The sequence below is a fragment of the Vulpes vulpes genome, chromosome 10 (assembly GCF_048418805.1).
Source record: "Vulpes vulpes isolate BD-2025 chromosome 10, VulVul3, whole genome shotgun sequence".
NCBI classification, from domain to species: domain Eukaryota; kingdom Metazoa; phylum Chordata; class Mammalia; order Carnivora; family Canidae; genus Vulpes; species Vulpes vulpes.
The window spans coordinates 96,781,289-96,808,480 of record NC_132789.1 but is presented as its reverse complement, the minus strand read 5'-3'; positions in this window follow the sequence as shown (position 1 = coordinate 96,808,480).

Here is a 27,192-nt window from a genome sequence, read left to right as displayed (position 1 = left end):
CCTATGCACCTATAGCTAGCAGTGACTACCTATCTCACGGTGGTGTTGTGAGGAAGAATGAATTAACATTCAAATGCACAACACCTATAAATGCTAACTATTACTACTCACTTTTAGTAATTCTCAGTAACTTGCATAATGTATTAGGAGCAAGGAGGGATGCCTGGGTGGCTCAGTGGCTGAGCATCTGCCTTTGGCCCAGGGCATGATCCTGGAGACCCGGGATCGAGTCCCACGTCGGGCTCTCTGCATGGAGCCTGCTTCTCCCTCTGCCTGTGTCTCTGCCTCTCTCTCTCTCTCTCTCTCTCTCTCTCTCTGTGTCTCTCATGAATAAATAAATAAAATCTTTCAAAAAAAAAAAAAAGAAGATCCTACTGATTTCAGATTTATTGATGAGCTTGTAGGAAGAGACTACACTGCCAATAATCCGTGTATGAGTGAGTGAGTGAGTGAGTGAGTGAGTGAGTGAGTGAGTCTATATAGAAAATTTGAACAGATGGAGGTAGAATGTTGCAAGAGCTTTGACATGATGGCTTCTTCCTTTTATCATATGTTCTTAAGTAAGATGCAGTGTTATCTGGCTTAGAGAGGGATGGAGGTTGGGGATAAGGGCTTAATGATGAATATTTGTTACAGATTCCTTCCCTATATATATTTTACTCCTATGTCCTCTTAATCTCTTGTGCCCTAGGAGAGAAAAAAAAGCCTTGCAGATTCCTACTTAATCTTTTTTACCCCTAAACTCTACTGATGGATGACTACAAATCTGGGGCCCACTGGTCCTTTGGTTATGAGCCCCTTGGATAATAAACCCTGTCCCTGGAGAAATTTTTGATAAAAGCACCAAGATTGTATTATTCCTATTTAGTTTGATCCTCTAAAGTTCAGGGTTGATGAGAGATTGACTATTCAGAGGACTAATTGAAGTGCTGAATAAGGACAGAACCTTAAGAACTGAATTTGATTGGAGGTGGATTCTTGATTTATGTGAAAATACATAAGAAGTGTTCACTAATTAAGCTGAACTCAATCTCTCTAGAGAAATTTTTATGTGGTCACAGGAAAGCAAAAGTCAAAGTTATATACATGCTATTTCACAATAATTTATAATTGTCTATTTAAAATTTGGTTCGGGGACGTCTGGGTGGTTCAGTCACTTTGGCTTCTGCCGTAAGCTCAGGTTATGATCCCCAGGGTCCTGAGATAGGGCCCCATGTCTGGCTCCCTGCTCAGTGGGGACCCTGCTTCTCCCTCTCCCTTTGCAGCTACCCCTGCTGAGCTCTCTCTGTAAAATAAATAAAGTCTCTAAAAATCAACAAACAAACAAAAAAAACAAAAAAGCACATTAAAAAAATAGAAAATCGGTTCTGTCTTTGAAAGGTTTTAATCAAGTAATATAGCAACGGTCAACCCTCTACTCACTATTTTTAGGTGTTTTCTGGATATTTCCCTCAGAAATGCTTGGCTTATATTTATCTTCCTTTTCATTCTCATTATCACTACTTTCGATAGAATGCTGCAGTGTTTAAGAAACTGAACTTTGGGTGAGGGGTGAATTCACATCCTGGCTCAGCTAAATTCTGACAGTGTGTTAGGGAAATTATCTGACATTTCTGAACACTAATTCTCTCTTCTGTAAAAAGGGCATAATATTAAACTCATAGAATTGTTGAGACAAAACGGAATTATGTGTGCAAAATAATTGTCTCCAATTGGTAAACCCCTGTTAGCTAATCTTCAAAAAGTATCTTTTGATTAAGGCACTCTCTTGAATAAAAACCCCATTGCCTGTGGAATAAAGTCAAACTTTTTTGCCCAGAAGTAAAATGAATCTCTTCTTTGAATAGAAATTACATTTCATCCTTATTTCCAAATTTTAGCCCATGCTTGGTAAAGTTGAGTATTATTTTCCTGCCTTTGCTTTGCTCTTCTCTCCTAAATGCTTCTCTCCTGACTCTATTTGAACGTACACTGTAAACCCTCAAAACCCAACTTCAACTCTATTTTCCCCAACAATAAATTGCCTTCCAGCCTGATGTGTACTTTCCTTCGCATCTTATAAAATTGCATATTGCTTGTTTATGTGTCTTCTTTTTACTACACAAGTTTAATCTTAGTCTCTCAATGTCTGGTATTACGCACTTCATATAGTAGAGATAATTTAACATTTGTTAATTTCCTAGATAATTTAACTTTATGATTTGTTAGATAAATAAATGAGCAAATACATAAAAAAAAAATAAATATACCATGCGGAATGTCTTTATTGGCCTCTATGTTATCTTCATAAACTTAATTACTCAAGGAAGAAAAAAGAAACCTTGATTCATCTGAAATATTTGCAGGCTCAAAGCTGTTGACTTAACCTCAGAATATCTAGAATCCGTTTTCTGTTATATGGACTGAGAGAATCGCAGAGTCTCAGAGCCAGATGGGTGATTCCCTTTTGGAGACTCATCACCAAGAAGTTACTCAGCTTCTTCTTAATCATTTTTACTTAGGAGGAAATCCCTAGTGAATACAGCCTAGTCTACTTATAAGCCAATATAATTACCGGAGAATTGGATTTTTCTTTTGTTGAAACATTTTTTTTAACGACTTTCCCTCACCAATCTTCATTCATTCAAGGTCTGTCTTGCGCTGGGTACTGCACATGCTACTCTACATAAAATATCCCATTGAGAGTAGTCACATGATCACTTCTAAGATCAACGTATCTGAAACTTCACTTCCCTGCCTGCACTGTTGTGTGCCATTTGTAAGCCTGGTAAGGAGTCTACTCACAGACAAGAATGGTAGAAAATGAAATTTGAGTAATTGTGCTTTTGGTTAAGTCAATATACCGCAGGTGAAACAGAACTGCCTTATCCCTTGATGATTGTTGCTCTTATTTTGAATATAAGTAAAAATTGTTTCTAATGTTTCCTTTCCATGCCCTGTTTCCTTCTCTGCTGTGTTTCTTTGCGTTGTCATCTTTGCATCTGCTCCTGTCTTTCCATTTGCTGTCTGTGACCCTTTATTTCTGAATTCTTCCCGGTAAGAGCATATTATTTCCATACTTTTCTTCTTCATCCGAATCACTTGCTTGTCTTGGCAGAGTTTCTGCTTGGAGGTTTTCAAATGATGCGCCTGCGTTGTGAGGTTTGCCTGTGTACTCTTACTTAACTTTACTAGAGACTTCCTTTTGGCACCGAATGCTTGCTAAGCACTTTATTTATGTTATCAGTTATTTTACTAAAAGTGATAAATGTAAAATTAAAATGTACAAAAATATGTGAAGTAAAATACAAGTTCATATCCTATTCTGGTTTCTCGATTTCCCTCCTTAGAAGCAAACATGTTTCTTTTTTATCCTTCTAGGATTTTGAAGGAAATTAATGAGCCACCAAACATGAAAGAAGATTTCACTCTTCTTTATGGCTGAGTAGTATCCCATTGTGTATATATACACACATAACTCATCTTCTTTATCCATTCGTCTATTGATGGACACTTAGATTGTTTTCATAGCTGGGCTATTGTAAATAATGCTGTGATGAACATGCGAGTACATATATATTTTTTCAAATGAGTGTCTTTGGGTCATTTGGATAAATACTCAGAAGTGGAATAGCTGGATCATATGGTAGATCCTTTCTTAATTTTTTGAGGAATCTCCATACTGTTTTCTGTAGTGACTGCATCAATTTGCACTCCCACCAACAATGTACAAAGGTTCCCTTTTCTTTACATTTCCCACAACACTTGTTATTTCTTGTCTTTTTGAAAATGACCATTTCAACAAGTGTGAAGTGATATCTCATCGTGGTTTTGATTTGCATTTCCCCAATAACTAGTGAGCTTGAGTATCTTTTCATGTGCCTGTTGGCCATCTGTATGTCCTCTTTGAAAAAAAAGTCTGTGCATTTTTTTAATCAAGTTCTTTGTTTTTTTATTGTTAGGTTTGTGAATTCTTTAAATATTTTTGGGCATTAACCCATTATCAGATATATTATTTGCAAGGATTGCCTTTTTTTTCTGATTATCATTTCCTATTCATCCGGTTTTTAGATCTTCTCATGTAAATTTGTTGTGTTTAAGGAGGTGAATTCAGGGTTTTCTTAGGCTGCTGTCTTGAACCCCAGTCTCTACTACAAATTTTTAAAATTATCTTTTTTAAAAAAAGATTTTATTTATTTGACAGAGAGAGAGAGAGAGAGTGAGCAAGCGAGAGAGAGAGAGACAACGGGCAGGGAGAGGAGTTAAGGGAGAGGGAGACACAGACTCCCCGCTGAATAGGGAGCCCGGGCTCAATCCCAGGACCCTGAGCAGAAGGCAGATGCTTAACCAACTGAGCTGCCCAGGCGCCCTTAGAATCTATCTTTACAAAAGTTTTAAATACATGTTATTACTAAGATCATTTTTATATATAATACAGATCACAAAAATGGACCAGTTATGACTCAGAAAATTTTTCCTGTTATTTTATCATTAACAAGAGCCCCCCTGGCTGAAAAAGCAATTCTGTGTATTAGTGTTGTCCTGAGACCAAGTGCAACAGGCACAACTCTTTTTTTTTTTAACCTACCTATGCAAGTAAGCTGTTTTGAACTTTTGATTTATATAATTAACCTTCACTAACTAGATTTTGGTTAGGCACAGAAACATTTGCTGCATCTAAAGACTCCTTGCCTGCACTGCCTATTGGAGAAAAAGAGCAAATCCATTTTTGCATACACATCAGTCATAAGAATCATATCACTAATGTACCTTGAGAATTTGATTCCTTCAATATGGAAGATGCAGCAAATGTTAATGATCGCTTCCTTTTGTACTGAGGGGAGTGCAAGATCATGAAGGGCAATACGTGAGACATAAAAAAAAAATCACCTGTGCAATGATTCTCCATATTATTGCACCTAAAAAGGAAGTTAAAGTTGTTCATGAGTTTTCCAAATAATGAATATGAGGTATAGTGTGCTGATATTAATTTGTATATCTCCTCAAGTGCTTGGTTAATAGCTAGCAGAAACTTAAATAAAAAAGATAGTTTTAGTACAAATTTCCCATATACGAGTATATGTATGTAGTATACACATATACATGTATGTGTATATATATATGCATATATATATCTCATATCTACTTTATTAATTACATTATTTAGGTTTTTTATATAATTACATAAATTTTATTCACTTCATATTTGAAGGACTGAAAAATTTGAACTAACTCTCCTATGTCTAGTGTATGTCTTCTTACTTATTGATTACAGTTTCATGAACTGCTGCTGTTATATCCTCATTAGGAATTGTTTCTGTCGATACTGTCGGCTGACCTTCTGGTTTCTAACATTTTTAAACAAATGCACATTATCTGATACCATAATTTTGACCTCTGCTTACTTTTCATTGGTATGTACCTGTGTTATTGTTGCTTCTCCTTTAAAAAACTTTGTATGGATAACTTTGCCTCGGGAGTATCTCACAGCAGTACGTGGGCTTTTTGTTTGATTTAATAATAATATTTTTAGTAGATTAATTCATTTCCATCTATACTAATGGCAGGAATTTTGGTCCTAGTTCTGCACTATTATCTTGTTATGTTATCTATGATTATACTCCTTTATTTTTCTCTTGGTATCACACAGGCCCTTCTCCAGGTACTTCATACTACAATTGAAACATGCATCTTTTCTCTCTTCCTGTTCAAGTTCCCTATCACTGCTCATTTGTGTGCTCTGCTTTCTCTTGATTGCAGTGACACCTAATGTCAGAATCAGAGAGTATCTTTAGCTCAGTCCAAGTGACTGGCCTCTTCATGTTACATCTCATGTTCTCAGCAGACAGAAGTCCTTAGAATAACCTGCTTGGCCATTAAAAACACGACATAAATGGAGTTAAAATTTTGTTTAAAATAAAAAAGGAACTAGTACTTGAAGCTATTTGAACCATAAGTTTTCAAAACTGATTCCTGAGAGATGTTTCCTCTTTACAACATTTGTATATTTTTGGAAAATACCTGATACCATCAGTCCATCTCATTGTTAAATAATCTTCCTACTTCGTTTCTGGGCTTCATGGGCTCATATGAATAAAAGGTACAGTAAGAAATAAGGGAACTAATGTTTACTGGGAATTCATCAAACATCTTTTTAATTTTTTTAAAGATTTTATTCATTTATTCATGAGAGACACACACAGAGAGAGAGGCAGAGACACAGGCAGAGGGAGAAGCAGGCTCCATGCTGGGAGCCCAATGTGGGACTTGATACCAGGTCTCCAGGATCATGCCCTGGACTGAAGGCAGGCGCTCAACTGCTGAGCCATCCAGGTGTCCCTCAAACATCTTTTTTATATTCATTTTTTATGTGTTCCAAAAAGAGAGGGCAACTGACCTTGTACTCTCTATCTCATCTCCAGTACGTTCGAGAGAGCCTGGTCCAGAGTAGGACCACATGTGTGGGAAGGAGCTGTTCACGTTCTGTCTCTTTTCCTGCTCTCGTCATTTCATCCTCAGAACACCTCCGTAAGATGAGCAATATCATTTCTTTATATTAGTAACTTGTCTGCGATAACTCTTTTTAAAGTCTTATTATTTGTATGTGGATCTAATATTTACAACTGGATTGTAAATTGCATAGTCTCCTGGTGTTTGTATCTATACTATTTAAATAGAATATCTTTGGATTGCTATCTACTTTCTTTAGGTACCATCTACCTGTAATATGAAAAGTGATCAAATTAGCATTTGTCACCCTGCTTTCATTTATTCAAGCCTCTGATTTTACTCAGTAAATACAGTAGTCCCCACCTCTCCATGGTTTTGCTTTCCCTGGTTTCAGTTAACCCAGGGTCAACTGCAGTCGGGAAACAAAGCATCCTCCTCCTCCTGGCCTATGGTCAGAAGGGCGATGGTAGTCTCATGCTCCATCACAGTGCCTATGTCCTTCACCTCACTTCCTCTCATCACGTAGGCATTTTATTATTGCACATCATCACAGGAAGGGTGGGTACAGTACAGTAAGATATTTTAAGAGACCGCATTCACATAACTTTTGTTATCGTATATTATTTTAATTGCTCTATTTTATTATTTATTGTTGTTAATCTTAAGCTGTGCCTAATTTATAAATTTAACTTGATTTTAAGTATGTACGCATAAGAAAAAAACATAATATGTACAAGATTGGGTACTTCAGGCATCCATTGGGGGTCTTGGTACATATCTCTCATGGATAAGGGAGGATTACCATAATATTTTCTTATGGTCTTTTTATCTTTTTGTAATTATGTTTATACTTTTAATGCCTTATTAGAGAGTATTATATCATATCCATCAAATTTCAAATACTACAGATGAAATCAACTGATTTCCTCCATCTGTCAATTTTTGTTAAATATATACTCTCTATACTTTCAAGCAATATCGTATTTACGTTCTCTTTTGTCACTTTAATCCTCACATTTAAAAAAACTCCTAGTTCTACAGCTAAATACATTAAAAACTGATTACCATTTTCCCCCTTAAACTTCCTATTTTATCTCTTGGCTGATTGAACTCATTCTTTAATAGTTTCCCAGAGAAGCTCATGGGAACACTAAGTGGATATTACAACATTTATAAGTACTGGTCTCTTTATTCATATGCTTTGTTCACACTCCCTTGGAGGACCCTTCATCGGTTGCATAACTGCAATATTTGTGTTGAATATTGCTAAGAGATATCTGAAGCCAGTCTAAATTTTTCCCTATAAATGATGTGAAGATTGTTCATGAATATCGACTTGCTTCTTTATTTTTAAGATATGATTACTTTATAGGATAACTCTCAGTCTTTACTTTTCTAGATCATTTTTCTTTGGGACAAAAATTACGGAAGCAAAGGAAATCAAAAGAGACCAGTTTATTCAGCACTCTACCAATAAATTTGAAAACCTAGATGACATTGATATAAGTCAAGTATAGTTTACCCAAACTGACTTCCACAGAGAAGGAAAATTACCAGATTAATTTTTATGTATCTGGAAGAGGTCATCTTGAAGACCTTCAAGAGTCAGATGACATAGTGGACAGTTTCTGTGTGTGGAACAGGTGAGAAGGGACAAATTCAAGCCATTGACTTGAGAAACTTGAAAGTGAACAGGCAGTGGGGAGGGTATTGTTCAGCAGGGAAAGCCTCCATGAAAACATTGTCTAGGCAAGAAGCAGAGTCAATATTTGAACATAAGAGATGCTCGTGGCCTCAGTGCCAGCCTTCAACAACTTCATCAGTCAAGGAAGAATTTTTTTCTCTCCTCTGTTTCCTCCACATTCCTTCCTATCCACCTTCCTCCCCCAGCTTCAACCCCAAAGTAGCCAATGGTAACATGGATGTGGGAGTGAAATAGAACAGTGAGATGGAAATGATTAAAGAATCCAACCAATCCAAGAGTCTTTTCCTTTTTCCAAGTTTCAGAGCCTTAGTCAGGTCAGAACTAGGGAGAGAGAGCACTTTAAATTGAATTAGAGATTGAACAGTTGACATTAGCTTTGATGGAACTTTTTAATATCTGAAATTGAGCTCAGTTTTTTAATACCATAAATTTCCTGAAGAGATTATGGAATCTGCCAAGATTTCCCTTAGAGATGGGGAAGAATGATCGAAAGAGTAAGTATAAAGACAGCAGAGGGAAAGAATAAAATTACTCTGTGCTTGTACGCGAATGCCTTCATTCAACTGATTACATATTTACGGTGTTCAGATATACAATACAGTATATTCTTTATCTAAACATATGCATGCAGTAAAAAGTATGAAGACATGTGGTTGAAAAATAAACACCAAATTCAGTATTTTGCTTACCATCATGCTCACAGTAGAGAATACTATCAAAGAGGAGTGAATAAGAGGTGCCAAACATATTCGTAATATTTCATTTCTTAATCTGGGTGATAGATACACAAGTGTTCATCCTATTATTCTCATTCTTTTGTTGCTGAAATAGTTCACAATAAAACAAAGCAAAATAAAAGGAAAATGGACATTTCTTTTTCTGCTCTTCCAAGGCATGTGATGAAAGAGGAGAAGCATATAAGCAACAATTTATCTCCTGAAAGTGTTTAGTGCTCATGTTTTACAAAAGATAATATAGCTGGAGTGTTCCTCACCTGCATGGGATTTCTACAGAATTGGATCAGTTTGATCTAAAGCAGTGTATGCAGGTAGCTCTAACTTCCCACAGAATGTTTGTATTTATACCCAAATCAAGTTGTCTTACTGTTAACCCATCGTCCATTTACTGTTACGGCATTTTGTAATCTCATTTTAACATCTTGAACCTAGCTAGCTTCAAGGACCAGCTGTTGGAAGATCAAGGTCTACTCTACCTGCTATGTCTTTCTGATTTTCCATTTCAGTCTCACATCTGAAGGAAATTCTCCCTCCCTTTCCATCACATCTTGATAAATATGCCATATCTCCCGAATCTGGAGTACGATAAGGCTCATGTCCTAATTCAGTTTTAAACTATTCTTTCTGAGAAGCCCTCCAACGTGCTTTTGCTCTCATAACTTGAAGTATGGCATATATTCTACATTTTCATAGACCCTTCAAACAATACTTTCTATATTTGGTGAAAACATATTGATCATTTTTCCAAAATGTAATGCTAAACAGAGAAAAAATTTGCTTTACTTATATAAATATTACTTTCACACACAGAGTGTTCGATGACTGTCTACGAGAAGAAGTCCTGACTCTGTAGCAGAGCATATCAAGCCATTTGTTTTCTGAACCTAATCAATCATTTGGCCTAACAGCCTATTTCTTCCAAATTACACCTTCATCTAGTTATGCTAAATTACCTGGTTTCCTATATAGACTCAAACTCTCATTCTACCAGTTTTGAACATGCAGTTCCATCTTTTTCCAAGACAATTCGTGTTATTTATGTCATTCTTTGTGAAAGTGTTCAGAACCACAAGTTTTAGGATTTAATTGATTTGATGCACATTATTGCTACATATCAGTTACTGTACTAGGCATTAAATATGGTCTGCACATACACAGTTCTTCCCTTCAAAACAGAATGTGATATGGAGAGACATACATGGGATACTAATAGTATACTAGTGTCGTAAAAAGTAACTATATGGGTAATAAAAAGAAAGGGACCAATTATATTGCATAACATGCTAATTGCTAGTATGCATGTCCTTTGACAGTGAGTTCTAGCTTACTCATTTCTGTATTTTCAAAGTTGGAGTTGTTGTAGGGATTCAGTAAATGAATAGTAAGTTATGGTCCATATATTCCTGACAAAATAGGTTAAAGGGTCCACCCATCTATTTTACAAGAAGCATGATCAAAAACAAATGAAAAATTAATACCCATGTTGTTCATCTGTTTGACATTTTTACTATTTTGTTAAGATATTAATGTAATTTGTGCTTTTAGGTTTAACTTCTCTGCTCATTAGGTAGAAATATCTCTTTTTTTTCTTGAGCAGAAGTTGATTATAAGCTATTTTTCTGGAAAAGCTTTCTATAGTCTATTTGATCATACCATTAAGAAAGCCCCACTGACTTTTTTCATGCAGTAATTGAATCCTCCTGCCCCCAACTTTTTGTTTTGTTTTAGTTTATTAAATGCAAACTAAAGCTTTATATAAAGCATATTATATTTCCTAGGTGTGTCTGTCAATGGGAAGTCTGAGCATATCTATATAACTAAACCCCACAGCACAAATGCTATAGATCTGAGGAGGAAATGAATTGGCTATAACCAGAAGCAAGTAGTTCTTCAGCAGCAGTTATAAAAACAAGCAAAATCAATCTTATCAGGACATGTGATAGCTCCACAATATCTCTAAGCAAGATTTTTTATCTCACTAAACATTTTCTTATAAATGCTTTAATAAGAATATGTCAATTTTTGTGTATATATTTGTGCTGGGCAGTGTGAGGATCCAGAAAAACATATTTAAATGTTCTGGGTCCTGCTCTTACAGCCCAGGGTTCATTTCCAGGATCCAAATACCTAAATGGTAGTATTTCTTCAGCTTAGGATATTCCAGGTAACTTCTGACATGATTTTATACATTTTAAGTGCCAAACATGAATAACATTTTCTTTAACAAACTCTCACATCTTTTGAATAACAAGGTCAGCTAATTAAATTAAGCGGAGACAAGGATAAATTTCTAGAGGATGATATTCTCTCCTGCCTGGTGATAAGGGGTATGAAAAAGATAGGACCTGAAGCTCTCTTTTTTGTGGATAATAATCAACCTTTTTTTTTTTTTTTTTGAAAGCTAGGACTGACCCTTCCCCTTAGGGCAGTTACCCTATTGCAAATTCTCTTTCCCTTCTAGGCTGACCTTGATATTAGTTTTTGCCTGATTTCACATGTGTGGAAATTTTATGGAAAAACCCAATGTGACTTATGATTGTGTTGAAACAATTCATGAAACTAACCAGAATCTCATTGATGCATCAGAAGCACTATTGGTAGGAGGCTAAGGTCTCCCTTCTATGGGCATCCAAGAACTTAAGAACACTTGATTTACTGACATGAGATCTCATTAATGTTACCTCGAATTAAAGGACTTATTGGCAAAAGGAGATGCACTAATATGTGTATGCCCACAAGATCCAAAGATCCCAAGATATCCCATATCATTTAGAAGCAGCTGACTTGAAAAATTGTAGATTATTTATTCATGAGCAATATCTATGAAAGTAGGGTGATAACGTTGATAAATATGACTTGTTTTAGAAGCCAATGTCTTCTAGAATTTCACTTTCCTGTGTTTTGCAGTTATATTTAATGTCATTTAAAATCTCTAATCCCCCAAAACCATATATTCTCTAAGATTTTATTCTTTCCATTGGCAGTTTTTCTTACTACATTTTTCCCTAATATAACATCTGAGATTAGTTCGGGCTTTCTTAAATGTTTATTTTCTCCATGGCATTATTCTAGCCAGCTGCTGGGAGTAAATTAGAATGCAGTCTGTGAGGGTGGTAAGAATAGAAAAGGTTTGAGGCATTTTGAAGTATAAATAATAGGTCTTAAGCTGTTGAGATATGGAGAACTGAAGTGTATAAAGAGGACCTTTAATTTGCAACCTATAAAATCAAACTGACCAGAAACCAAAAAGGATTAAAACTACATATAGATTTTAGGGATGCCTGGGTGGCTCAGCGATTGAGCGTCTGCCTTTGGCTCAGGTCGTGATCCCCGGGGTCCTAGGATTGGGTCTTGGGATCCCGTCCTGCATCGGGCTCCCTCTGCCTATGTCTCTGCCTCTATCTGTGTCTCTCATGAATAAACAAATAAAAATCTTTTTTAAAAAGGTTTTATAAACCAAAAGAAGAATATGCCTTGGATTTTTTTCATGATGACTTTGGAAACTTCATTTTGGAATATTCCTCTAACTGAAGAATTATTACGCAAGCTAAATTCTTGATTAAAAAAACAATTTGTTTTCATTCATCTTCAAAGGCACATTATTTTATAATGGCATAGAAACTAATTAATTTATGTACAAACATTCCAGGCAAATGAGATTGTTTGGCAGTCTCTGAATTCTTTTCCCATCATCCTAGGCAAAGGGGTTGGGGCTCTCCATAAGTACTATGCTGATAATTCATTTTGTCCTGTCTTGCCAAACACTGAGTGCTGATAACCCTTCTTCAGATAGGGGTGCGCTATTAAAGGTTTCACCATGAAAGCGAAACAAGAAAAAAGAGCAGGAACAGAAGTCATCTGTGTGGACCTGCAGGCAATTCTAATTGCAAAGCATGCTAATGTATGCAAACTTCATTACAGACACACCAGGCATCTGTTGTATTTCCAGGATAGCATAGAAACTCTCCAATAAACAAAGCTCTTGGAGAGAATATAGGCTTCTGATTATTCTAAAATACTGCCTTTTACCATCAACAAAGATGACAGCCTTGTTCATAAAATTAAACATATTTCTGTCTCATGCTCCCTTTCCTTTAGGAGGAAGGTGTCTGATGAATTAATTTGTCTTGGCATGTTTTCTTAGAGGAGGAAGTGAGTTTTGACTGTGTACCCCTCTATGACGTTGGATGACACTGGTTGAACCCTCATCTGTTCCAAATGTGGAAGGAACATTTGATCGGGAAGTCAAGACGAGTTCATATCCTGGCCTCAATATTTACCAGTCTGATGATTGTGGCCACATGCAATTCTGTCCTTTGAATTTCAATGTCTTCATTTGTGAAATAGAGATTGTATTGTCTGTACCATCTCTCTTATGGTTATAATTTGAAAATCAAATAAAATTACATATGCAAAAGAGTTTTGCAAGTCACAATTGCTACATATGTATTAGATATTTCATTTTTGCCTGATAAAATATTGTATTCTGAGTTTTTAAGTAGTAGATGTGACTTGGGGGTAGAGGATCCAGGGTCTCAAATAGTCAAATTAAATGTAGTTATATCAACCAAATTTTTATGCAATACCTCAAAATTGTGAGTAGAAGAGGGAAAAAAAGAAAACTGAATAATCCAATCTGGTTCTTGCTATCCTTTTGAACAAAAGTGGGTTTGGGTTATGGTTTGCTGCTAGCATGGGCTATTATTTGGGGAGCAGAACAGCCTGGTAAGTATGATACAGTTTGAATTGGAAGGGGTGGCTGCTCATTGCTCTTGGGTGGTTTTGTGAGAAGCCAGTTGGGTCAGTTGGTTGGTTCATCCACCTGATTAGATGCAGACCTGATACCAGGAAAGGGAAGCAGTGTCTTCACTGGGAAATCTTAAATAGAAGAGAAAGGGACTGAGTTTATTTATTTTTTCTTAAATGGAACCGAGGTAAGAATACAGAAAACAAATGTAAGCAACATTGATGGAGCTGGCAACTAAGATTGAAAGGTGGACAAACGAGAACATTTAGTAAAGTGATTCAAGGAACTGGTGACGTAATTGATCAGATAGTTGGCAAGCTGTCGTGGAGGACGGCCACCTAAAGTGAGCTATTTTGTTCTACTGAGTATTGACATGTCCGAGTTCCTCAAAAACAGAGTGAATCAAAGGCTGTGTTCTAGTAGTTTATTTAGAAATGTACTCCCAGAGTATGGATTTGAGAAATAGAGAAGTAAACAGGGAGAGAGAAAAAAAAATCAGATAAAAATGCACAATCAAGTTGTTTACCCTAAAAATGACTAGTGTTTGATTCTGCATAATCTTCCTTCTAAGGAGACTTGTGAAATGTAGGTGTGGATTGTCTTCCTGTAGGAACAAAAAAAGAGGAAATTTTTATCCATAATCCCCTGTCCTCCCTCAGTAAGGGTACTCCAGGACTGTAACTCCCCCATATATGAGGGAACAGAGAGGAAGCCCACACGGCTAGAGAAATCCTGAGGGCAGGAGGCAGCAGCTGCTGAAACAGGCCCAAGTCTGGACCTGTCAAGTTGTATTTGTTTGAAGTAAATGGAAGCTTGTGCGGAGTGGTCGCCACAGGTATGATGGGAATGAAAGATGGAACTGAGATGAGATGAAGCCACGTTTCATGGTACAGAAGGGAAACCATTAGTAAAGACACAATAATTTTTTTCTAACAAGACATTAAAGAATTTGAGAATAAGCCAAGTTGGGGCTATTACCACAAATTCTAATTAAAATGTGTAATGTTGTTTATGCGCTCTTGCATTTTTATTAAATGAGTAGGGATCTTTTATTTTTGACTAAGAAGAGAACAGAAATCAAAAGTAGTAACTGGTCTACTGAACGGATAAGAGATTCAAGACTGAACTATCGGGAGTTGAATCTTCTTCGATTTAATTTGAGTCTGTATTTTTGGAGAAGAGAAGGAAAGCCGTCTTTCAGAAAGAAATCAAATTAATAATTTTACAGAGCGTGTTGTATTCCTTCCATCTGTTGGAGTGTATATATATGCAGTTTTCTTTTCTTTAAAGATTGTTGTTTATTTATTTGAGAGAGAGAAAGAGAACAAGCATGGAGGGGAGATGCAGAGGGAGAGGGAGAAGCAGGCTCTCCAACAAGCAGGGAGTCCAATGCAGGGCTCGATCCCAGGACCTTGAGATCATGACCTCAGCCAAAGGCAGAAGCTTAGCCGACTGTGCCACCCAGGCGCTCCAATATGCAGTTTTCTTTCTTTCTTTCTTTCTTTCTTTCTTTCTTTCTTTCTTTCTTTCTTTCTTTTTTTTTAAAGATTTTATTTTATTTTATTTTTTTATTTTTTTAAGATTTTATTTATTTATGCATGAGAGACACAGGGAGAGAGAGAGGCAGAGACACAGGCAGAGGGAGAAGCAGGCTCCATGCAGGGAGCAGATGCGGGACTTGATTCCAGGTCTTCAGGATCACGCCCTGGGCGGAAGGCCTACGCTTAACCACTGAGCCATCCAAGCACCCCTGATATGCAGTTTTCTAAAAATAAAACTTTTTACTTTCATTAGGGAATGTTCCTTATTTCGCATGTCTTGAAGTCAGAATGGTGAGGATAAATTAACTCCTATGAATAAAATGATGATTAAATAATTACGAGGTTTCAATCACTTAGGAGAAACCATAAGATTCTAATATGATGCTGGATGCTTCATTTAGCAATCAGGAGGAGTACATTGGCACTTCTAAATTTTGTGCATTGCATATACACTCATTCCTGTCAAAGGCCTCAAGGATGTATCACTAAGCTCCTGTCAAGTTGCTCCTTCTGCTACTTGCCTTTCATATGTCACTATCAACCAATTTTCCTTCTTTTATTAAAGCTCAGCTTGGATTTCTCAAGCCACATGGGAATGGTGTCTCTTGCTGTCGATTTCTGTGTTCACACCATCTATACTTCTCTCCTTTTTCAAAAATGTGTGTGTCTGCTTGTGTGTTTGTGCAGATTTCCTTATCTCTGTTCTCAACTCTAACCACCTAACCCCACACACACCTTACTCTTACTGCATATGCTTCTTCCAGTTCTTTCTTACTGATTTTTATCATCCACCAAGACATGTCTGTCTATTTTAAATAGGTCATGAAATTTTTAGAAATTACAAGAGCATTTAATGTGAAAATGTTGACTCTTACAAATTCCAGTTTCTGTTCAGGCTGTACCTTTCTGCGTTCAAGAAATTACTCCCTTAAGAGCACAAAATTGGCCGTCTGTCTTATGAAAGTGTTTGTTTACCTTGCTCACAAGGGAGGTGAAAAGAAGTAAATAAAGCAGAATGTTAAGCTGCATAATTTTACTAAAAATAGGTAATTCTAACATGTAAAAGATTAAGTAATGATACTATGACTTTGGAAAAAAGTTTTCATTCTAAACAAAGATAATATTTTTGTCCCCTAGTTGTCCCCTCTGCCTAACACAGAAGACATTAGTAATAACTATCATTAGTAGGTGCTATGATCATTGCATCTATAATCTAACTCAACACATTATCTACATGTGTCATACTTCAGGAAAAATATGAGAAAAAAGTATTATATAAGTTTAATCCATAATTTAAAATGTTGCCATGATGAAAGTTCCAGAACCCGATGGCTGCATCCATAAATTCTATAAAACACTATAAAATACTTAGAGAAAGTAGTATCAATTTTACCCAAAATTTTACTTTCAGACATTAGATTAGATGAGTGGAGAGAAAGCATCATTTTCCAGCTCACTTTGTGAAATCCAGTGATTTCATTTCTAGTTACTTACTTCATGGCAATATATTCATATCAACACCAAGAAGACAGTAAAAAGAATGCTCCCAAGGGCCTAAAACTGGAGGGAAAAATTCAAGATCTCATTAAAAATAGAGTAAATAATAAAATAATGGAATAGGTAATTGCAGTACATTCTTACAGTAAAGTATATGGTAATGAGAAGAAACAAATGGCAGCTACACACGTTACCATCTACTGATGGAAATGGTCATGCAGAGTGGGAAAAGCCAGCCACACATTGTGTTTGACTCCATTTATGTAAAGTTCAAAGACAAGCAAAATGACATATATATTTATATGTATGTGTGTGTGTGTGTGTGTGCATGTGTGTATATATATTCTTATTTCTGGCTATTCTGGTGTTCTTTTTACTTTGTCTCAAAATGTTGATATATCATCATATATGAAGATTATTCTTCTATGTAGAATATTTTTACTGCGTATAGAATACCAATTTGACAGATTACTATCCTCAATATATTGAGGATATCCCATTATCTTCTGGATTTCTTCTGCTTTCCTGGAAGTAATTTGTCTATGTTTATTTTCCTCGAACTACTATTTTAAGATTTTTCCCTGTCTTTGGGATTCAATAAATGATGTACAATGTTAGTAAGGGAGTATGAATGAATGTGTGCATGTGTGAGTGTGAGTATGTGTGAGTATCCAAAGTGTTTTGTTTGTTTTGTTTTTATTGGTTCTATTAGGGGTTCATAGCACTACTTGAATATGTAGCCTGAATTTTCTAATCAGTTTTGGAAATTTTTTAGCTATTTGATCTTGAAATAGTACTTTAGGCCCATTTGTTATCTCCTCTCATTTTGAGATAAACTAAGCCATGCTAGAATATTTTCTCATATCCTAGCACAAAGTTTCTAAAACCCTTGTAATGTTCTAAGTGATAAGAACTCCAAGAGCATCTTGTTCTAATATTGGGTTTTTGACCTTGGTTCCTGACACAGAGCCCATAAATCCCTTGAATTTCCTGGGTGATAGGAGTGTTTTGTTTCCATCAGGCAATTCTTAGTGGGCTCCTAGATACCTTCTGAAAGGGGAGTGGTCACCAGAAACACCAAGCTATGATTAGAAGCTTGAAACTTTCAGCCCCACCTCCTTTCTCCAGGGAGAAGAGAGGGGCTGGAAACAGAGTTAATGATTTACCACACCTGTGTGATGAAGCCTCCATAAAAACCCAATAGTATGGGGGTTCAGAGAGCTCCAGGTTAATGAACATATTCCCATACGGGGAGGGTGGCACACCTGAATTCCATGGGGACAGAACCTCCTAAATTCAAGTTCCTCCCAGACCTTGCCCTGTGTATCTCTTTATCTGACAACACATCTATATCTTTTATCATGCAATAAACTGATAAATCTAAGTGTTCTATTGAGTTCTGTCAGCTATTCCAGCAAATAAATCCAAGAGGGCAGGCATGGGAACCTTCAATTTGTAGCCAAGTTAGGTAGACGTGGTGGACAATCTGAGGACCTACTGCTTGAATTAGCAACTGCAGTGAGAGGCAGTTAAGAGTGGATTGAGCCTTAACCTGTCACGCCTGCACTAAATCCAGTTAGCGTCAGGACTGAATGGAGTTGTAGGGTACCCAGCAAGTGCCACAGGGAATTGCTTGGTATGGGAAAAAGCTCCACATACCTGGTGTCAGATATATTCTGAGTGTCGTAGCATGAGAGTAAAGGAGAAACAGGAGGAATGGGTCTTTCCAACTCATCACAACAAAAACGAAAGCTGTTTTCTCATCACATTAGAGTCAAAGATTTCTTGAAATGCTATTTATATTCTTCACTACTTTGAAATTATGGTATGTCTTTAATGTAGCACCAAGAAGCTCATATATTACTATACCACATTTAAAAAATATGTTAGGGGCACCTGGGTGGCTCAGCTGATTAAACTTCAAACTCTTGGTTTAAGTTCAGGTCATGGTCTCAGGATCGTGAGATGGAGCCCTGCTTCAGGTCTGACGTCAGCACGGAGTCTGCTTGAGATCCTCTCTCTCCCTCTCCCTCTGCCTTTCCCCCTGCTTGCATGCTTTCTCTCTCTAAAATAAATAAATAAATCCTTTAAAAATATATATATTTCATATTAATTTTGTATTTAATATAATTTTTATATTTCATATATTTTAATGCATTTTTAACATCACTATGAAATGAGTTCTATAGGCTTCCCCAGGCTGTCACAGGGTATATCACTTAATGGTCAGTCAAGGTCAAAACCACTCAGTGATTTGAACAGGGAAAGTTTAATATAAATAATTACTAATACTAATAAGATATTAGAGCACTGAAGGATTGGTAAGGAATAAATAAAATTCTAAAAAAATAGTAATAACCAACCACTAAGTCTAGGACCAAGATAGAGTCCCAAGGAAGAAGTGAATCTCAGAGTCCCTCCTGCCCTTCATTTCTAGCCCAGAGTTGAAATCTAGACTTCACTGGATAGCACATGGCTGACACTCACAAGATGATGAAATTCACAGAGACTACAAAGTTATCCAAGGGCGTTCTGGGGGAGTCTGTCTATTAGAAGATGACGTGTAGGCTATTGACACTCCACTGTGAGGCCAGTGGGGTAGTAGGTGAAGCCATTCATAAGTGATACCAAACTGGTAGCGCTTTACTACAAAATTGTCCAAGGGGATAGTTCCCCAAGGTGATAGGAAGCATTCATGGGAGGTGCTGAGCCAGTGACACTCAGGTAGGTGCCAGGGAATCCATTAATGAACGGCCAGGGTCACTGGGCCATGCTAGTGCTGGACACTACAGAAGCCACACATGCTCCAGGATCCAAGCACTAGAAAAGCCCCACGTGCTGCTTCAGGAAATTTGCTAGAGGAGCACTCCATGCAGGACGAGAAACTCCTGTCTTCTCCAGTAGTCTCTATTGACAAACCTTCATATTTTGCTATCCGGTAAATGAAAATATTTACAGTATCTAGGCCCAATATTACAGGCCAGGCATCGAAGACTGGATTTGAAACTGAGAGGCAATAACCGATAAAGGGTACAAAGGGATTTGTGACCCTCAAAGCCTAAATGTCTCTAGCGGAGATATAATCTCCTATTATATATTTGTTTAATTTTTCTGCTTGATTATGGTTTGTCTTTTTCACCACAAATTATACTTAAGTTGATACTTATTCTGATCCCCATCATTTTTAATCTGATATATTAACGTATAATTTATATACAATAAAAATAATCAATTTTAAGTGTGCAATTTGATAGCTATTTGCTTTTTATTGTCTTTAATAATTTATATGCATAAAATTCACCAATTATAAATATACAATTTAACGATTTTGTGAGATGTATGCAGTTGGGTAGCTAATAGTACAATCAAGGTGTAGAATAATTTGATCAAACAAAAAGACTGATTTATAGTCATTTCTTTGCCTCTATCTCCAACCGTCAGTGACCTGTTTTCTGCCACCTTAGTTTTGCCTTTTCTAGAATTTTAAATAAATATAATTGTAGATTGTGTACTTTTTAATATACACCTACTTTCATTTAGCATAAGGTCAATGACATTTATTTATGTTGTTGTGTCAGTTGTGTGGTTTTTTAAAATCTTGAATAGTATTCCATTGTGTGGATATAACACATCTTGTTTTTCTATGCATTTGTTGATGCACTTTTGAGTTGTTTCTAGTTTGGGGTTGTTAAATCTGACTGAAGCTTTCTATTTCATTGCGCTCAGATAAATATCTAGGAATGGAATTACACTGTCATATGGTAAGTATATGTTTCACATTATTAAAAACTGGCAAGATTTTAAAAATGGCTTTGCCATTTTGCATTCTCACATCAATGTATGTGAGTTTCAGTTGCTCTACACAGTATTGCCAGTCATTACAATTTTAATTTGTCCTTTATAGACCTTACTCACATCTCTTTTTGTATAATCCTCATGTCCCTGATCGCCTTCCTTGGATTTTATATCTTGCTCTTATTTTCCAAAAATGTCCTCTGTCTCTTCTATTAAACTTCTCAGAAATATGCTTTTCTTCTGAATCTTCAGGATAACTTTCCCCATCTTTTTTTCTTCATAATAATTTGTTTTAAAAAGGTAGATGTGTTCCTAAGGAAATTTTATGTTTACAGAAAAATTGAGTATAAAGTACAGAGTTCACATATACTTCCCCTCACCCCCAGTTCTCCCTTTTGTTAACATTTTGTATTCGTATGATAGGTTATCATTGATGAGCCAATATTGATTCATTACTATTAACCAAAATACATAGTTTACTTTAGTGCTCACTGTGTGAATGAGGCAGAAATGTATGGAACCTTTGTTAAAATATGAATCTATTAGACAGACAAATTTTACCCTTCCTGAAAAGAAAAAAATTGTGGTGATGATGAATTATTTGTATGCTAAAAGATGAATGGGAGGGATAAATGATTGAGCCTTATAGCTTCAATTTCACTGTGAAGTGATAGATAAGGTACTCTGCTGAGAAACACGAATCAAAGAGGGGGCAAAAGCATATTTTAAAGTAAAAGTATACATAAAATAAATAATGAATATCTATTTTCATGTTTTAAAGACCTTTTGACTAAATGGGTCTTTTTATATCATTGCTCACCTTAATAAAATTGCATTTACAAAAACTCTACTGACATACCCTACTGAGGCAGAAAATTAAAATAGTACCTTGTTGAGAACTACTAGTGTCTCCCCTGTCTGAGGATGGTTCTAACTGTGAGTAATCCTGGATCTAATTCTCAGGTGCCTAGGGGAAACTTCAAAGGTTAGGTAAGTGCTGAATTTCATTCACAGTAAGAGGGAGGTATGTTTGAAAAATGGTTCAACTCTTTGGAGGTCTTTGCCCAGTCCAGTTTTGTTATTTTCTTCTACAACGTACCGAAAAAAAAAAAAAGTTTATGCCATATTCTCTCTGAGTTTCTAGGGAAGACAAGATCATTATAAATTTCATCTTTCTCAAATATAAGTAAGAGTTAATCTGTGAATTCTAGAATTGATGAAAATACCATAGCACATATTTTTTATAATATTTTACAATTTAATTATGATACTACTTATAGTCAGTAAAGAAGTTCTCTCAAAAACTAGGACTAAATTAACCACAAGTTGTGTGTTGGATATCTTTAAATCAGCACTCATAATTTTATCAAAAATGACGATTTTATAAATTATTCCTTTAGTGTAATTTTATTGACTTGGAAAGTAGTCAAGCTATTTTCATATTGACACTGGGGGAAAAAATCTACCTAATTAAATTTCTCAGAAATTTTTATTTCTTTCCTATTATATTGACCAAGGATGTAAAGTCCCATGTCTTCAAAATAATTAGAATTGTAGTATAAATTAAAATAGTTACTCTTCTAAATATTAAAATTACCAGTATTTCTTAATTTTTATCTGCTTTCCTTATGACTCTAAAGAACTCTCTGGTCTGCTTGTTTTAATTTCTTTCAGAATTTCCATGCCCAATAAGTGGTTTTATAGTAACTAATTCCTCTTGGGACACCCGGGTGGCTCAGCAGTAGAGTGTTTGCTTTTGGCTCAGGGCATGGTTCCAGGCCCCTGGGGATTGAGACCCACATCAGGCTCTCTGTGAGGAGCCTGTTTCTCCCTCTGCCTATGTTTCTGCCTCTCTGTGTGTCTCTCTCATGAATAAATAAACAAAATCTTTGAGAAAAATAATAATTCTTCCTAACACTTATCACTATTTTTTAAATCTCTTAAATGGAAAGTTCCATGAAAGCATTTATTAGACATGTTGTCAAGGGAAAAATTCAGAGAAAACAATAAAAAGACATATAGTAGCCAAAGTTTGGAAAGAGGCTTAAGACAAATGTACACACAAAAACTGATATTTTAAATCAATAAGATAAAAAGAGATTAGTTTTCAGGAATAAGCTTCAATGGCTCTATCAGATATGGAGGAGGTGGGATAGGGATAAAAGTAGAAAAGGGACAGGAGTCAAAGGACCTTTGTAAGACATTGAATTCTCCAGTTCAGTTTCATTAGCCAGTAATCAGTAACAGACCTAAATATGCTGCTTGTTTCCATTAACATTAGCCAGTTTCCTTACTTCCAAGGGAATGTTCACAATCAGGGGACATTTGGCAATGACTGGAGACATTCTCGGTTGTCACAACTAGAAGTAGGGGAGTGCTACTGGCATCCGATGGGCAGAAGCTGGAATGATACTAAACACCTTACAATGACCAGGACAGGCCCCGGCCACCATAACAAAGAATTATCCAGACCAAAATGTCAGTAGTGCCAAGGTTGAGAAACACTGCTCTAAGGCAAAGTGGGAACATTTCTTCTACTTCATACCCCTCATGCTTCTTTTGCAGAAATCCTCCTCCTCCCCCTTGATGTACCTTGATGTTCATTTTACATTGATTTCACTTATAAACAAATGGCATGGGGTAATAGGTTGATAAACATTGAGGAGAGTCACAATGACTATAAAATTGAGATGTTATTGAAGTTAATTTTTAATATCTTTATTGGAAAAATATACTTCCAAAATGTAATGTTTCCAAAATTTTAAATGTATTACATTTGTTTCCACCTAATTCTACCTCATTTTAGTCTAATAATATATTTTCTCTGCACAATGATACTTTTCAATTCATTTTCTGGCTTGAGGTGCATTTTTTCTCTTTAGAACTTGGTTCAGGATAGATGATTTGTTAAATGCTAATTTGCCATTTATGTCTCTGGAAAAAGCATTTTTGACCCTAAAATTTCCGGCATCCATATTCCAGGACAAATGATACCAATTCCTTCCTGCTTAAAAAGAACTATAAAATCTGAATTAAACCACCAAATGTCATTAGTACTAAGATGATTTATCAGGCTGTGTAAAGAGCATTCTTGAAGCAAGAGCAGAGGGATGCGCTACGGGGATTTGTTTATTTCCCAGCCATGATGCAGAGCTCTTATCAGAATAAAATAATGCCTTTAGATCCAGTGATTATATAGCACAAGTAATCACAAAGCCCATGAAGTAGACCAGCTCACTTAGAGGAGGTATCTGATATTCCTGGGAGTAGATTGGGTTGCTATACCAGCTTGAACACTAGCTGTTGGACTCATTTTTTACATAAAATAGGGATTAGGTTTATTATTGATTTATCCTATATCTGTAGTATTGGCTTAAACCAAATTAAACTTTATAGTTATATTACTGTCAATTTTGACTTTATTTTTTAGTTAGATTTGTCATCGTTTGTTTAAAGAAATTATACACAGTCACAGATATATATGTTAACTACGATCCTGAAATGGAGTAAAAAGCTACATAGCATAGTCATAAAGTGACTGGATTTCTCTGCCGGACAAACTGACATTTAATTTTCTGCCCCACAACTTAATAGTTGGGTAACCTTAGGAAAGCATTCTCACTTTCCAGGTCTGGCACATGACAGTAGTCAATGATATTTATAGCTGATCATGTTTTGTGCGTTTTTCCCAGAAGTAAAGGATTTGTATAATTAAACATAAGTGGTTCAGATAATTTGTATTTTCCAATTTTTCTGTCTCAATCTTTCTCCCTCTCTCTTTTTCCCTGTTTCCCTCCTCCCTGCTCTTTCTGCACACTCACACACACACACACAAGCTGATGTAAATAATGTTTTTATACACATATGAGTATTACACTTTGACCTAGTAATAATTTTATAAGGATTAAATTAGACAGTGCATGTATAGTGCTACATTCTTTGTCTTGGAAATATCAATAGTTCAGTGATTTTCAGTCATTATTATTGACAAATGCCAAATAGATCATACTGAAACGATTTTTTAAAAATAACTTATTATAAGTAACTCACTTAAGAATAGCAAATATCTATTTTTATTAATAATAATCTTCATTCCTCTAAGGCTTCTATGGTTTTTAAAAATTATATTATAGAATCTTAGATTTTAAGGCAGCTTGGTGTCATTTTGTCTCATCTTACTTTTTGAGATGAAGAAACTGAGAGCTAAAGATTTTTCAGAATATGCCAGAATTGTCTTTGAAGCAATCTCTGTTTATATTCGATCAAAGTGATCTACTCCCCTTTCATTGAGAAGTCAAGAGGGATTGTCTCCCTTGAGATGCTTTTGGAGGAAAAATTGGAAACATCAGTTTGGAATTACTGAATTAAAGTGAAATAATACAATACAATGAGGAGCATGTTCATTTCCACATTTGTCCAAACTTTTAAATGGATGATAAAATGCTTAGAGAAGGCTTTTAATACCTCAATCATTTGCAAGAAACAAGTTGTCCTTTATTTGCTCCCTTTCAATTTGATGTGTGTTTTCCCTTCAATTTAAAATAGATTTGCATAAGTTGACTAACTAGTAAAAGCAATGCTGACTGAGAAAAAGACTGCCTACTCCATAGACTGAGTAATCATAATTTAGAGTTTTAGTGGGTAATGAAAATTAAAACAAATCCGGACTGGTTTTAGGACAAATTAAAGCATGGCTTGGTTGACAGTTTCTAATTTGCAACCTAAATGTTTCTTCATGATTTATGTCTTCCCAAATGTAAATTTGCTCATCTATTTTTACATATTCAAAATGGTTATAATTATTTATATAATGAAAAATTTGCTCATTGTTACAGTCAATCATCTACATACACTCTTGCAGAAATAGGGACTTAAAACCAGCATTTTATTATTCTACATGCTTGTTTCTTGTAGCTTGTTAGGTTAAATATATCTACAAATATATCGTTTTCATTGCTGTCTTAGTAATCGTCAAAATAATTTATAAATTAGTGTGCAAATGTTTGATGTGGGGAAATGGGGACCAGGTACACTGACCAACTTTCCTGCAGAAGCAAAACATTTATTATAAACATATCTCATGAGTTTGAGCTGACACCATGAGAGTTACACCAAGGGAATACTGATGAGCTGATCTTTGCAGGTGTAATTAAGTTAAGGGTTGTGAGGGGCGCCTAGGTGGTTCAGTTGTTTGACTTCAATTCAAGTCATGATCTCGTGGTCATGGGATCAGAGCCCGCTGTAGGACTCTGCACTCACCATGGAGTCTGCTTGAGATTCTCTCTCTCCTTCTCCCTCAAACTCCTCCTGACTGCACCTTCTCTTCCTCTCAAAATAAATAAATAAAATCTTTAAAAAAAAAAAAAGTTAAGGATTTTGATATGAGAAAAGCATCCTGGATTATCTGGGTAGGCCCTAAATCCAATGACAAAACCTTATAAGAAACACTTGGAAGAAAGAGAGAAAAAGAGAAGCATTGTGATCACAGAGGCAGAAGTGAGAAATGATGTGGCCACAAGCTAAAGAAAGCCTGTCATTGCCAGAAGCTGGAAGAGGTAAGAACAGAATGTCCCCTCCAATCTTTAGAAGGAACGTGGCCCTGCTGCCACCTCAACTTCAGATTTACAGCCTCCAGAACTGTGGGAGAATAAATGTCTGTTGTTTTAAGCCACCAAATCTGTGGCAATTGGTTACAGCAGCCCTAAACAACTAAACAAAGCTGAATAAGCTGTATTATTAATCTTGAGAGTGGATTAATAAATACTTTTGATGACAGAGTACGCCACGAAGTAGCGAAGCTCACTGATTTTGTGTTTGGACATTCTATTCATGTAAACAGTTGGTTGACACCTTCCTTCTGCTTCAGGGCAATGGATTGACTTATCATTTTCCTGGTCACAAAGAAGCCTAAGCTAGGGAGTTGCTTGAAAACACAGTGAAGCTCTTAAAATGAACTAGAAATGTGTTAGAGCAGGTGGTAGGTAAGCAACAAAGAATGTGGGTTCCCGGCAGCCGTATTTCTGAGGAGCCGGTTTTTGTTTATTTGTACCCCCTTTTGTTTCTCTATATTCTTGCCACATTAGAAATCCTTCCCAGGGAGTGAAACTTCCTTAATCAGATGCCCAGATGGACGGCATGATCCAGTTTGTCAATTCTTTTCCTTGGCTCCTGACACCACACAGTGGCAGAGGATGAATGCAAATCCTATTTCCTCCTTCAACCAGTAGCGCATTTTTCTCCTTGGTCTCCCTCTTGCTGGCAACTCACACCCTCATTCCCTGTATCTTCATTCACTTAAAGCAGAATGCAATCAGATTCGCCTCAAATGTGATTTTTTTTTCACATTTGCTACACGTCTGCTAATATTCTTCTCATCTCAGCAAGAGCCATAACATGCTTATAAGGTCTAACATTTTTTGAATTTAATATCATAGACTCAGCAAGTTGTGCTGACATTTTAATGACATCATGAAGTAACTTATATTATAATCTAAGATAGCATGCTATTTTTGGAATATTTTCTTACTTTGCCTGTCATAAATGTAGCAATTAATCAAACAATAAGTGTTTATGATGCTTAGAAGATTGAATGGGAAAATTGCTTTCAATTTACAATGACTTGGCATTATGTGACTTATGTTACCATTAATGGGTTTATTATCAAACTAAATTGATTATATCTCCTAATATACACTTCACAGTTCCCATCTTCCAGCCATATTGGAAATTGGTGGGCACCAC